Source organism: Taudactylus pleione, unplaced genomic scaffold, assembly GCF_031769625.1.
Source record: "Taudactylus pleione unplaced genomic scaffold, aTauple2 ptg000380l, whole genome shotgun sequence".
Lineage (NCBI taxonomy): Eukaryota > Metazoa > Chordata > Amphibia > Anura > Myobatrachidae > Taudactylus > Taudactylus pleione.
In genome coordinates, this window is record NW_028284781.1 from 2,741,129 (window position 1) to 2,757,247 (window position 16,119).

At 45.8% G+C, this 16,119-nt stretch overlaps 1 long non-coding RNA gene across 1 annotated transcript; it reads left to right on the forward strand.

Annotated features, from left to right (window-relative positions):
* Positions 1-207: 207 nt before the first annotated feature.
* On the forward strand, positions 208-8,148 carry LOC148507884 (uncharacterized). Its single transcript, XR_015869657.1, has 2 exons — positions 208-736; positions 6,046-8,148. It is a non-coding gene; the product is annotated as an uncharacterized LOC148507884 (long non-coding RNA).
* Positions 8,149-16,119: the final 7,971 nt, after the last annotated feature.

A 16,119-nucleotide genomic window follows, 5' to 3' on the forward strand; every position in this document is an offset into this window, starting at 1 on the left:
AAGTGAAAGAAAGAATGAAGACTGAGTTTTTCATATTCCTATGATGTGAAGCAGAGTACTACAACTTTACACATTAACTCCCCCTTAAAATGCTAATGAAACGTTTAAGACTTTAATGGATAAATAATGTAGATCGCAGCATGCTGCATATTTAAATAACAGAGATCACTGTGTATGTGTGAGTCTATAATAATTTATAGCGTTTATTTAAAACATACTGTATGATTCATCAGAAAAAGCCATTTTCCTTTACACAAATATCATGAGATGGAAGCACATTACGGTATACTGAACGAGCAGTTACAAGACAACAGCAGCTGAAGGATCCCAGAATAGGATACTAAGTCTGGACACTGAAAAAACGACAAACTGAAAGATGCATTGACACATACTATGTACTTGTGAAATCAATCATATGTATTCTTATCTGTCAAACCATTTTTGGCAAATGTTTGAGACAGCAGTTTTCTGAACTTATAAAAGACAGCTCAAAGAGGATGTGCCTCTGAGAGCTAAGTGGATTCATCACAGAATGTGTTGATTTTTCTTATCTTCCCAGCCGGCTGTAAGGAGAATTGGTAGAGCACAGGAGTAGTGTTTTGCATACCGTGATCCAGGGATAGGAAGCCTCGTCACCCCAACATTTCTGGGGGACTCGTCTGGGATCCCCAACTGCCTGTCTGTACTGACGGATGTCCACTTGAAAATTTGGAACTGCAGAAGCAAATTCCGATCGGTGAGTATTGAAAAATAAATGCGCATTTGCGCTTCCTAATTAGTATTGTGGGGTTCAGTATGGATGGGCTAATCGGGGATCTATGAATATATTGTATGCCAAACCTGCTCTTTTAAAGTATAAGTTGTCTTGTCTTGAAGTGAGTAAAAGGAGTGTGATTGTATGTGTGCTAACTGTGAGATGTATATAAAGGAACCAGATCTTTAAATGGTCAACCAAAGACTGCACCTCTCACCTGCTATTAGAGGCTTGTCCTGTCGTTTGAGACGTGTGATCCCTGGGTTGAGACATTCACTGATCTCCTTGCTCTCATAGTAGCTGTAATACGTGACACCTAGCGCCTAAACACAGCAAAAGTGTTTAGGAGTGCAGAGAAAGGTGCCCATTGATTCGGGATAAGGTCCTTCACGTTTCCTCGTTGGTACCCCTAGGGGCGCCTGGGGCTGGAGGGATGTACATGTTATTCATCTGTGTAGCATGCCAGAAGGATTAGAACAGTGGGTCATAATCTGTGGGAGTGTTATAGTGACATTGGGAATACTGTATTGTCTTTTTAAGGACAGGGATAACAGGTCTCTAGAGTCTGATATATGAACCACATATAGCTAAAGTGTGAGGGGTGTACTTGTGTAATGATTTTACAGAAAACCAGATCATTTATAAGTCCTGATCTAATAGCTGTAATAAATCAGAGGATCCCTGTGGTATATACTTGCCTCATAGGGTGTCAACATATTTGGCTACCAGGATAGATAATGACTGGGTTGGACTAATAAATTAGCTACCCAGTAATTTGTGCAGGGATAGTTCAGTAGTAGCTTGTCTAGTTATTAGGGGGTTGCCAGCTCATAGGCATTTGAAGCTGATAAGACAGGTTCTGTTGTATAGTTACCCAGTAGGAACGCAGGAATAAGTGAATGTTCTTTTGAATAAAATAAAGATTCCTCAGGGGATTCAGGAAAGACTAGGAGCGGTAACCCATAATAGGGGCTCAGGGCAGTACAGGCATGGTAAAAGAATTACCATGTGCTCCTGCGGATCTAGTCGAATCCAGGGAGGGGAAAAGTGCACATAAAGATATTCAAAAGATATTACAGAAAGCAGGGATGCCCAGTGTGGGTTCCCTGGATCCTGTAAGATGGGAAACCTTTGCAAAAGAAAATAAGGCTTGGATAGAGAGTAAGAAAGTAGGCAAGCAAGTACAGGCTTGGTTAAAGGTAGCCAAAGAAATACATAAAGAACAGGAGGTAACACAAGACACTGAGTTTATGGAAGATTGTGGTCCAAATATTGTGAGGCCTGTCCCAGTGATCCCTTTTGTAAATCAACAGGCATCACCAACAGCCCCTGATTTAAGTCCAAAATACCCAAGTTTGGCTCCATTTACCACACCAGTAAGGGATGGCAGGAAATGCCCAGGAGGTGGTAAATGTGTACCTAATGTTTTGTGGGAATCAAGTGCCCTGGTCAGGGGAACCCTGTGATCAACAAGGCTTAACCAGATCACCTCATTATCCATCACCTCCACACTTATCACCAGTTACACCACCAGCTCCTCCACTGCCTTATGCAGGAGGAAATTTCAGCCCCATTCCCATACAAGGGTGGGCAGGTACCTTAATGCCTTGGATGTTTAATAAAAACAGACACAGGACACAAGTGTGTAAGAAGCCACAGGCAATAATGATGAACTTTGTGGCTGTGAACACTGTGGGGGTGAACAGATGTATTTTCAGAAAGGGACAGGTCCACCCCCATACCAAAACACATCTATAGAGGCTTATGCTGTAACTACACAGGAGGTGTTTGAACCAAATCCCCAGAATGCAGTAGTTATGATAAGAGTAAGAACCCAAATTCAGTATAGACCCTAGAGATAATAGGAAAGTATCTCCAGAAGAAGCAAAAATGAAAGGGTTATGTTTCTTCTGTCATAAAGCAGGGCACATGAAAAGGGGTTGTCAGAAATATAAGTAATGGGCAGAGAAAAGGGAGCAATTTGGAGTAAGGGTTCAAACAGCACATAGCCCATAGGAAATAGGCTGTCTAGTGTCAGGTCCCCCACAATCCATTATTAATACCTCAGATCCCAAGGGAATAATACAATTGACACTACCTGGGGGGAACAAATTGACTGTATAATAGACACTGGCGCAAGCCGTACCATTTTAAGGGCAGAAGATGTTCCCAAGAAATATGTAACAAATCAGACAATTCCTGGAACAGGACTAACAGGACATACCGTATCCTTACATGTTAGTAAAGCCCATAAAAGTTGCAGTGGGGTCAGCAGAAATTAAAGTCCCTGTAGAATTCCTGACCTCCACATCCTGTCCAGTTAATTTGTTAGGAGCAGATATCCTTAATGAATTACAAGCTACCATTGAGTACAGGGATGGCAATGTAATACTGAAAGGAAGTACAGGGCAGGATCTTCAATGTCAGCTAGCAGCACAATATATTTGCTGCGACACCAGACACAGATAGAAGTGATGATCCCTGACTGGCTTTCAGAAGTCCCTCAAAAAAATTATGGTCTGAAGGTAAAACAGATGTGGGATTACTGGATGTACAACCTGTTACACTCACCTTAAAACCAGGTGTAGTGCCAGTAAAGATTAAATAATACCCACTGACCAGAGATCAGGGAAAGGCCATACAGCAGCAGATTGCTGCATATCAGAAAACAGGGGTTATAAGAGAATGCAGGTCCCCATGGAGCACCCCTTTATTTCTGGTAAAAAGGAAGGTGGGGGCAGATGGTAAACAGGAATACCGGATGGTGCATGATCTAAGAGGGGTAAACAAATGGTTGGTGGTGGACATACCTATAGTGCCTAATCCACACACCTTATTAAACCAAATGCCAGCAACAGCAACTCATTTTACAGTAATAGACTTGGCTAATTTATTTATTTCGGTACCTCTTACATCAGAGTGTCAGCTTTATTTAGCTTTTACAAGTATGGGCAAACAGTATTGCTGGACTAGATAACCCTAAGGAGGGGCAACCTCTCCATCTGCATTTACAGAGGCAATGTCCATCATACTGCAAGGGTGGAGACCACAGTTTGAGACCACCCAGTTGTTGTAGTATGTGGATGATTTGCTCCTGTATGCAGAGGGACAGTGTCAAATTGAAACCAAATCGTTACTTATTTTTCTGTGTGAACAACATTGCAGAGTGTCAAAAGAAAAATTGCAAATAGCTCAAGCACAAGTTACCTTTTTAGGACATTGTATTTTTCAAGGTACAAGACATTTGACACAAGATGAGATATCAGCTATACAGAAAGTGCCAGAGCCCACTACCACCAAGCAACTCAGAGCATTTCTAGTTCTAACAGGGTATTGATGGAATGGATTGCCAACGCATCCCTCATAATGCAGCCCCTCTATGATGCGTTGACAGATACAAAAGACAAAACAGTAATGTTAACATCAGAACAGAAGAAAGCTTTTATGTAGATAAAAACTGTAGTTACCCAAGCACCAGCACTAGGATTACCCAGATATGACAGGCCTTTTATGTTATTCTGTCATGAAACACAAGGACATGCTGAAGGGGTATTAGTGCAGGAACATGGGGGTAAACAACGGCCCCTTGCACATTATACATTGCAGCTTGATAGTATAATCAAAGGAGCACCCTGCTGTATAAGAGCAGTAGCAGTTGCAGCTATGCTTAAAAACAAGGCAGCAGATTTAGTGCTGGACCACTCATTGATAATACAGGTTCCCCACTCAGTAACAGAAATACTTAACCAGGCCAGAACTAAGCATCTTTCTGCAGCCAGGTTAATTAAGTATGAGGTAGCCCTACTAAGCCCTACCAATGTGACCATTAACAGGTGCACGGTGTTGAATCCTGCTACGTTGTTTCCAATGCAGGATTCAAAAGAGGGGAATAGTGAGGGAGGCATACATACACCTGTTGATAACATACCAGGTAATGGCAATAAGGAACACAACAGTGAGGATAATGAGGGGGATAATGTACTGCAAATACAGTCACATAAAAACACAAATCAAAATTTTTCTGACCATGATTGTCTTGAACTTATGAAAATGGAAATGAAGTAACTAGAAAATGTGACAGATGTTCCCTTATCTAATCCAGACTGGGAATTGTTTGTAGATGGCTTTGGATATTATTATGAAGGGTCCCCAAGAACAGGGTATGCCGTCACCACCTTAGATGAGGTATTGATTCAGCAACCACTCCCACCTTCCTGCTCAGCACAGGAAGCAGAGTTGAGGGCACTCACTGAGGCATTTATAATGGCTGAAGATCAGACAGCAAACATTTACACTGACTCCAGGTATGCCTGGGGTGTGGCCCATGATTTCGGGCCTATTTGGAAGAGTAGGGACTTTATGGGCTCGGCTGGTAAAACCATTAAGCATGCTGAGCTCATTAGATTGTTGTTTGCAGCCTGACAGCTTCCAAGTAGAGTAGCCATTTTAAAGGTGCAAGCACACACCAAGGAGAAAACAGCTGAGGCCAAGGGGAATGCCAAAGCAGATGCTGCGGCTAAGCAAGCTGCCCTGTTACCTATCCCAGCCCTCTATGGTATAGAAACAGACACAAAGAAAGACCCCTTGGACATACAGACATTACACCAGTATCAAGAACAAGCCACAGAAGACAAAAAGAGAGGCTGGGAGAAAGAGGGAGCCACCTGTGTTAATATGCATTGGGCTAAAGCCACCAGGTGGTGCCTCCCAAGGGCCTTATATCCCCTGATGACCCAGCTGGCCCACGGTCCAGTGCATAATTCAAAGGAGGCCATGGTAAACACGGTGCTCCAGCACTGGATAGCACCAGGCTTTAATGCAGCAGCTACAGCATACGTAGCATCATGCCAGGTGTGTGGGAAACACAATCCAGGACAAACAGTAAAAGTACCACAAAGGCATACACCAAAGCCATTATACCCGTTTCAGAGACTGCAGATAGACTATATTCAGTTGCCTAGGGTGAGGATATATGAGTACACCCTCGTTTGTACAGACCTCTTCTCTAACTGGCCAGTGGGCATGTAGATACTAAATGGTACCCTCAAACTAAAGATACAAAAGATTATGGCACAGGCAGGTAAGACATGGGTGGACTTTCTGTCCATAGCTTTATACTCAGTAAGAACCACCCCCAGTAAGAAACATAAGTTGTCACCTTATGAGATACTATTCTTAAGACCTCCTAAGACAGGGTGTTAGTTTTCCCCAACAGTTGCAGCACAATCATGCAGATTTAACAGACTATGAAGCAACTCTTTGTAATCAAGTGAATAACATCCATTTTTTAGCTTTCTCCTCCCTTCCAGACCCAGAAGCAGTACCTGGTGTACATTTATTGGAACCGGGCGATTGGGTATACACTAAGAGACATGTCAGAAAGTCTCTGGAGCCAAGATTTGATGGTCCATATCAGGTTCTGTTGACTACACCAACTTCAGTGAAAATTGGAAGAAAGAGCACGTGGATATACCCCTCACATTGCAAGAAGTTGACGGTCAAGATTGAACCACCATCATGAATCCTTTTTGTGTGATAATGTTGGCTATACTTAGTCTAAGAGTATTGCACACACACCAGGGGACAACAGGAGGACAAATAGAGTACTCTTGGGTAGTCTATGGAAACCAGACTTACCAGTTACACAGATTTAATGTAACCTGGTCAGGAGGTTCAATATATGTAAAAAGTTTGGGACAATATAATATAAGGCATCTCTACTGGGCACCAAGGGAGCATGATAATATTACTATCATAAGTGGAATAAAAATTAAGTGTTGTACTGATAAGTTTACGGGTTATAAAGAATTTAAGAAAACGTGGACATAGGGTATTCAGTGTGTCAATAGTACAGACCCTGGTATACCCATAGGAAGCCCAACAACTATAGAAAGAGGTGTAGTGCTAGTTTGCACTAATACCACGCAATTACCAAATAATTCAGTAATAATGACAAGGACGTACGTCCTAAGTAGCAAGCCTACTATAAGAAATGACTCACTAGTTAAAGTTCCCTCCACTTGTGTAAAAGTGGGTACCAAAAGACAAACCACTATATTAAGATTTAATATTTCTTTCCCCCCAGATCCAAAATGCTATAGCAGACAAAAGAGAGAATGGTATGATACATTGTCAGGAGCATCAGGTACAGGTATAGGGTTACTTAATAGTATAGATATAAAAACTTTAGCCAGCAAAATGAATAATGCAGGAGAAGATATGGAGAAGTTTAGTTACAATGGAAGCTATATGGATGCCTACAGTATTTACCCCATTACAGGCCAGTATATTTTGGGATAATGAATATTTACAGGTGTTCAATAGCACATTGGTTAAAACACTTTACCTGTCAACAAATGTTTCTGAACTGTTTAATTGGACTAAATGTTCTCTCAGAACCATGCATCAAAATATGCAAAAGGGTAAAGCACAAACACAGTTAATGACAGGTAAAGAACAAGTATACAGAAGGATGTTTAGTGGTCTCATTCACCCAGTAATCGTTATAATCATTGTATTAATTTTGCTCATTTTGTGGAATTGCTATCTATCTTATGATTTTAGGAAAATGGTAAATAAAGCATCTGCACGGTAGGGACGCTCTTTGTCACACATAAGAAGAGTGCCTCCGAGTGGGAAAAGTGTTCAGCGTGTGAAAGAATTACATTTATCACACCTGAGAAGAAATGTGTTTTCTGTAGTACTGATGTTGGAAGAAACCCCTCTTTCTAGGGAAAGATGCGCCGGGCTTCTTGGTATTCTAGTGGTGAATGATGCTTGCATCTACTTGCATAGGGTGCCTATGGAAGTAATATAGTTACTATGAAAGCCATGACTCCAGTAAGGGAAAGATAGTATGTTTTAATAAAAAGAGGGGATTGTGAGAGTCTATAATAATTTATAGTGTTTATTTAAAACATACTGTATGATTCATCAGAAAAAGCCATTTTCCTTTACACAAATATCATGAGATGGAAGCACATTACGGTATACTGAACGAGCAGTTACAAGACAACAGCAGCTGAAGGATCCCAGAATAGGATACTAAGTCTGGACACTGAAAAAACGACAAACTGAAAGATGCATTGACACATACTATGTACTTGTGAAATCAATCATATGTATTCTTATCTGTCAAACCATTTTTGGCAAATGTTTGAGACAGCAGTTTTCTGAACTTATAAAAGACAGCTCAAAGAGGATGTGCCTCTGAGAGCTAAGTGGATTCATCACAGAATGTGTTGATTTTTCTTATCTTCCCAGCCGGCTGTAAGGAGAATTGGTAGAGCACAGGAGTAGTGTTTTGCATACCGTGATCCAGGGGTAGGAAGCCTCGTCACCCCAACATATGTACTGTATCCTAATATGTAATTTCAATTAAAGTTTGAATTATGGAGGTTGGGGTATTTTGTGCGTCTTTTCTTGAAGGGAATTTGTCATTATTTTACATGTAATACATAAATGTATGAGGGTGGTTCAATAAGTCAGGTAACAAGACCTCTCTCACATGTGTAATGTTCTCTATTTTATTCTAATTTCCCGCCAGGCCAGGGCAGGTATACCACTGCTTCCCCTCACGGCCATTAGTCTGCGTCTCATATCAGTCATACTGTCCCAACAACAGCATAAAGAACAGCTGCACAATCCACCAAATAATTATAGCTAAAATATACTTTATTATAAATAAATAAAAACTAGTCAGATAACACATACAGATAAAATAAAGTACAATTGCAATGTTAGAAATCAAAAGATGATGATAATAACAGAAAAAACATATGAATAGAATACAATTTATATAGTGTCTCTCAGTTCACATCCATGTCGTTGTCCTAAGATGGACAATTGGGTAATATCTGTGGTATACTGTATAGTCAATAGATTGGCTAGATTGTAGCCCCCGTTACAGAATTCCCAGTCGGTGGTGAATAAGTCTGGCTTTGCCAGGTGTTAAAACCCCTTAGAGAAAAATATATACAAAAAATGATGAATACTTGTGATCTGGATAAAGATTAAATCAGAGCAGTAGTAGTAATCCAGAGAGATAGTCAGGAGTACGTATGGTGCCGGATATCTGTTTATAGCCCCTGGCTCCAGGCTCAACAAGCTCAACGTGTTTCTGTGCTTATGGCACCTTTGTCAGGAGGAAACGCGTTGAGCTTGTTGAGCCTGGTTCCACCACATGTCTTACACATCTATTGGAGCTGTCTCCCTGTATTCACTTCTGTCCAGCTGATGGACACTGCAGACCACACACTGCAATTATCAATAGCCTGCATCATCACTATATACTATAGTAGCGGCAGCAGTCACGATCCCATAGCCGGCATGTGCTGGAGTCCAATACTACCGCAGTGAGCACCTGTATGCTTATTGCCTGAGGGTAGTGTATAAATCCCCTTCAATAGATGTACCTGGAAGTGACGTGAGTCAGGGCAGAAGTGCGGTTCCATGCTCATAAAGGCCACCAAAAGAAGAAACTTGTCCCCTTGCGGGCTCGCTTCGGGCATGGTTTATATTCCCCCACTATGTCCACGTGGATGGTAAGGAATGACGTTAGACAGTAACTGATGATGTCAGGGTACATCTTTGGAAGGGGATCTACAGTATCCACTACCATTGCCTGAGCTGGCTCTCTTTCTTCAGACAGCAGGCAGCAGTCACAAACGCTCACATAGCCGGTATACTAGAGAGTGCGCGGGGCAACACATGGTACCCACATTCCGGATTTACTGCTATCACTGGCTACCTATCATTTACACTATCTCGAGGCAGCTACAGTGATCCACTCCTGTGCACAACGGTTTGTATGCCAATCAGAGAGACAAAGTCCAGAAGCTATAAACAGACATCCGGCACACGTATTAACTAATTGTCTTAGGACAACAACATGGATGTGAACTGAGAGACACTATGGGGTAAATTTACTGAGCTGCCGATAAAGGGGACCCACTCTCCAGTGCACCTCAGGCCTAGGCTGATAGCCCGGGGCTATCCCCGACTCCCCTAGAGCGGTCTGTGCTGGGTTGATTATGTAGTGTGGTGCATTTGATAGAGAGTGAGACAGGTGTTAATTAATTAGAAATTATGAGAACGAATCAAAAGGAGTGAGGACTGGTATATAAATTGAGCTGTCTGTGTCCTGAAAGCTTTACTGTTTGATAAAGCTTTCATTGGAGTAAGCAAAACCGGTCAGAGCAGGGGCGTATCTATAATGGGCGCAGGCCACAGGCGGATTTAGACCTCATGGGGCCCTAAGCAAAATATCAGTTTGGGGCCCCACTCCCTCAACAGCATGCAATTTTACACACACAATGCCCCATAGCCGCACACACACACACAATGCCCTCATAGCCGCACACACACACACACTGCCCTCATAGCCCCACACACACACACACTGCCCCATAGCCACACACACACACTGCCCTCATAGCCCCACACGCACACGCACTGCCCCATAGCTGCACACACACACAATGCCCTCATAGCCGCACACACACACACACTGCCCTCACAGCCACACACACGCACACTGCCCCATAGCCACACACACACATTGCCCCATAGCCACACACACACTGCCCCATAGCCACACACACACACACTGCCCCATAGTCGCACACACTGCCCCATAGCCACACACACACACACACACACACACTGCCCCCATAGCCGCACACACACACACTGCTCTCATAGCCGCACACACACACACACACTGCCCCATAGCTGCACACACACACTGCCCTCATAGCCAAACACACACACACACACACACACACACTGCCCCCATAGCCGCACACACACTGCTCTCATAGGCGCACACACACACACTGCCCCCATAGCCGCACACACACACACTGCTCTCATAGCCGCACACACACACACTGCCCTCATAGCCGCACACACACACTGCCCCCATAGCCGCACACACACTGCTCTCATAGCCGCACACACACACACTGCCCCATAGCCGCACACACACACACTGCCCTCATAGCCGCACACACACACTGCCCCATAGCCAAGCACACACACACACACACACTGCCCCCATAGCCGCACACACACTGCTCTCATAGCCGCACACACACACACACTGCCCCCATAGCCGCACACACACTGCTCTCATAGCCGCACACACACACACTGCCCTCATAGCCACACACACACTGCCACCATAGCCACACACACACACACTGCCCTCCTAGCCGCACACCCACACACTGCCCTCATAGCCGTACACACACACTGCCCCCATAGCCGCACACGGCAGCCATAGCCGCACACACACACACTGCTCTCATAGCCCACACACACACACTGCCCCATAGTCGCACACACACTGCCCTCATAGCCAAACACACACACACACACACACACTGCCCCCATAGCCGCACACACACTGCTCTCATAGCCGCACACACACACACTTCCCCCATAGCTGCACACACACACTGCTCTCATAGCCGCACACACACACACACTGCCCTCATAGCCGCACACACACACTGCCCCCATAGCCGCACACACACTGCTCTCATAGCCGCACACACACACTGCCCACATAGCCGCACACACACACACTGCCCTCATAGCCGGACACACACACTGCCCCATAGCCAAACACACACACACACACACACACACTGCCCCCATAGCCGCACACACACTGCTCTCATAGCCGCACACGCACACACTGCCCCCATAGCTGCACACACTGCCCCATAGCCACACACACACACACACACACACACTGCCCCCATAGCTGCACACACACACACTGCTCTCATAGCCGCACACACACACACACTGCCCCATAGCTGCACACACACACTGCCCTCATAGCCAAACACACACACACACACACACTGCCCCCATAGGCGCACACACACTGCTCTCATAGCCGCACACACACACACTGCCCCCATAGCCGCACACACACACACTGCTCTCATAGCCGCACACACACACACTGCCCTCATAGCCGCACACACACACTGCCCCCATAGCCGCACACACACTGCTCTCATAGCCGCACACACACACACTGCCCCATAGCCACACACACACACACTGCCCTCATAGCCGACACACACACACCCCATTGCCAAACACACACAAACACTCCCCCAAAGCCGCACACACACTGCTCTCATAGCCGCACACACACACACACACTGCCCCCATAGCCGCACACACACACACTGCTCTCATAGCCGCACACACACACACTGCCCTCATAGCCACACACACACTGCCACCATAGCCTCACACACACACTGCCCTCCTAGCCGCACACCCACACACTGCCCTCATAGCCGTACACACACACTGCCCCCATAGCCGCACACACACGGCCCCCATAGCCGCACACACACACACACTGCTCTCATAGCCCACACACACACACTGCCCCATAGTCGCACACTCACATTGCCCTCATAGCCAAACACACACACACACACACACACACTGCCCCCATAGCCGCACACACACTGCTCTCATAGCCGCACACACACACACTTCCCCCATAGCTGCACACACACACTGCTCTCATAGCCGCACACACACACACACTGCCCTCATAGCCGCACACACACACTGCCCCCATAGCCGCACACACACTGCTCTCATAGCCGCACACACACACACTGCCCCCATAGCCGCACACACACACACTGCCCTCATAGCCGGACACACACTGCCCCATAGCCAAACACACACACACACACACACTGCCCCCATAGCCGCACACACACTGCTCTCATAGCCGCACACGCACACACTGCCCCCATAGCCGCACACACACACACACTGCTCTCATAGCCGCACACACACACACTGCCCTCATAGCCGCACACACAGTGCCCCCATAGCCGCACACACACACACTGCCCCCATAGCCGTACACACACACACACTGCTCTCATAGCCGCACACACACACACTGCCCTCATAGCCGCGCACACACTGCCCCCATAGCCGCACACACACACACTGCCCCCATAGCCGCACACACACACACACACACTGCTCTCATAGCCGCACACGCACACACACACACACACACACACACACACACACACACACACACACACACACACACACACACACACACTGCCACCATACATACACATACATGTACTGACACACACAATTATTGAAACCACTTACTGACACACACTTACTGACACTGACACCATGTACTGACACATTCATTTTAGGGGTGAGCGGGTTCGGATTTCTGAAATCCGAACCCCCCCGAGCCCCCCGATCCGAGGCAGATCCGAGTCAGGCTCGACTTTTCCCGCCTGACTCGGATCTGAAATCGAGGCAAAACGTCATCATCCCGCCTTCCGAGTCTCGCGGGTTTTGGAACCTATATAAAGGTACCCGCGTCGTCGCCATTTTCTCACTCGGCTGTGGACAGTGAAGAGGGAGGGTGGGAGTTAGGGCTGGCTGGGCTGTGTAGTGTAGTGTAGTGTAGTGCAGAGTAGTGTTGTGCTATGCTGTGCTGCGCTGTGCTGCTGTTGTCCACTACTTCAAAGTCCATAGGGGCTGGCTGTGTTGTACTGTGCTGCTGTTGTTAATAGGGGCTGTGTCCACTACTTCAAAGTCCATAGGGGCTGGCTGGACTGTGTTGTGCAGTCAGTTCTCCATAGAGGCTGTGTCCACTCCAAAGTCCTGTGCAGTGTCCCAGTCCTAAAGGGGTGCTTTAGTGTTGTCCAGGGGGTGCTCTGTCCATCAGGGGTGCTCCCCCCAAGTGCTAAAAAAATAATATTTTGTGTGTGTTTGTGAATTGTGTGCGCAGTAGCCGCACGTGCATCAACAAAGTAGTGCCAAGCGTGCGCCTGTGTCATAAGTAAAGGGCTGGCTGGCTTGACCGTTAAAGGGTGCTGTAACCCCCAAAGTACACTCCAGTCCAAACCAAAAAAAATAATATTTTCTGTGTTTGTGAATTGTGTGCGCAGTAGCCGCACGTGCATCAACAAAGTAGTGCCAAGCGTGCGCCTGTGTCATAAGTAAAGGGCCGGCTGGCTTGACCGTTAAAGGGTGCTGTAACCCCCAAAGTACACTCCAGTCCAAACCAAAAAAATATATATTTTCTGTGTTTGTGAATTGTGTGCGCAGTAGCCGCACGTGCATCAACAAAGTAGTGCCAAGCGTGCGCCTGTGTCATAAGTAAAGGGCCGGCTGGCTTGATCGTTAAAGGGTGCTGTAACCCCCAAAGTACACTCCAAACCAAAAAAATATATATTTTCTGTGTTTGTGAATTGTGTGTGCAGTAGCCGCACGTGCATCAACAAAGTAGTGCCAAGCGTGCGCCTGTGTCATAAGTAAAGGGCCGGCTGGCTTGACCGTTAAAGGGTGCTGTAACCCCCAAAGTACACTCCAGTCCAAACCAAAAAAAAAAATATTTTCTGTGTTTGTGAATTGTGTGCGCAGTAGCCGCACGTGCATCAACAAAGTAGTGCCAAGCGTGCGCCTGTGTCATAAGTAAAGGGCCGGCTGGCTTGACCGTTAAAGGGTGCTGTAACCCCCAAAGTACACTCCAGTCCAAACCAAAAAAAAAAATAGTTTCTGTGTTTGTGAATTGTGTGCGCAGTAGCCGCACGTGCATCAACAAAGTAGTGCCAAGCGTGCGCCTGTGTCATAAGTAAAGGGCCGGCTGGCTTGACCGTTAAAGGGTGCTGTAACCCCCAAAGTACACTCCAAACCAAAAAAAAAATTATTTTCTGTGTTTGTGAATTGTGTGCGCAGTAGCCGCACGTGCATCAACAAAGTAGTGCCAAGCGTGCGCCTGTGTCATAAGTAAAGGGCCGGCTGGCTTGACCGTTAAAGGGTGCTGTAACCCCCAAAGTACACTCCAGTCCAAACCAAAAAAAATAATATTTTCTGTGTTTGTGAATTGTGTGCGCAGTAGCCGCACATGCAACAACAAAGTAGTGCCAAGCGTGCGCCTGTGTCATAAGTAAAGGGCTGGCTGGCTTGATCGTTAAAGGGTGCTGTAACCCCCAAAGTACACTCCAAACCAAAAAAAATAATATTTTCTGTGTTTGTGACTTGTGTGCACTGTGGCTGCACGTGCATCAACAAAGAAGCAGCGCCAAGCGTGCGCCTGTGTCCCATAAGTAAAGAGCCGGCTGGCTCATTTCTTAAAGGGTGGTGTAACCCACAAAGTGCACTACTCTCCAGCAAAAATAAAAAAATATTTTCTGTGTTTGTGTGCGCTTTAGCCGCACGTATATATCAATATAACATAAATGGAGGACCAAACTTTCTCCGATAAAAATAAAATAGGGAAAGATCAAGAACCACTTCCTCCTAGTGCTGTTGCTGCTGCTGGGAGTTGTTCATCATCCCAGAGAGGAAGTAGGAACATCACTACTTTTACTAAACAATTGACCCTCCAACAGTCCCTAGCGATGAGGATGAAGTACGACAGCAGTCATCCTGAAGCAAAACGTATAACTGAGGCCTTGACTGCTATGTTGGTGTTAGACATGCGTCCGGTATCCGCCATTAGTGCAGTGGGATTTAGACAATTGATGGAGGTAGTGTGTCCCCGGTTCCAAATCCCGTCTAGATTCCACCTGCATCCTCAAAGCAGCAGCGACAAGCGTGCGTCTGTCTGTTAAAGGATGGTGTAACCCTCAAAGTGCGCTCCACAAACAATAAAAATATTCTTCTTCTTTTTTCTGTCTTTGTGAAATGTGTGGGCTGTAGCCGCACCTGCATCCTTAAAGCAGCAGCGACAAGCGTGCGTCTGTCTGTTAAAGGGTGGTGACACCCTCAAAGTGTGCTACACAAACAATAAAAATATTGTTCTTTTTTTTTCTGTCTTTGTGAAATGTGTGGGCTGTAGCCGCACCTGCATCCTTAAAGCAGCAGCGACAAGCGTGCGTCTGTCTGTTAAAGGGTGGTGACACCCTCAAAGTGTGCTACACAAACAATAAAAATATTCTTCTTTTTTCTGTCTTTGTGAATTGTGTGGGCTGTAGCCGCACTTGCATCCTCAAAGCAGCAGCGACAAGCGTGCGTCTGTCTGTTAAAGGGTGGTGTAACCCTCAAAGTGCTCCAAAAAATAAAAAACTATTTTTTTAATGTGTTTGTGACTTGTGTGCGATGTAGCCACACGTGCATCAACATAGTAGCAGCGCCAAGCGTGCGCCTGTGTCATAAGTCAAGGGCTGGTTTGGACATCTGGTCCAGACTGAAGGATGTGCCAACAATTTCTGACAAGTCTACTGTCACTGCATATGATACTGTCCTCAAAGCAACAGCGACAAGCGTGCGTCTGTCTGTTAAAGGGTCGTGACACCCTCAAAGTGTGCTACACAAACAATAAAAATATTGTT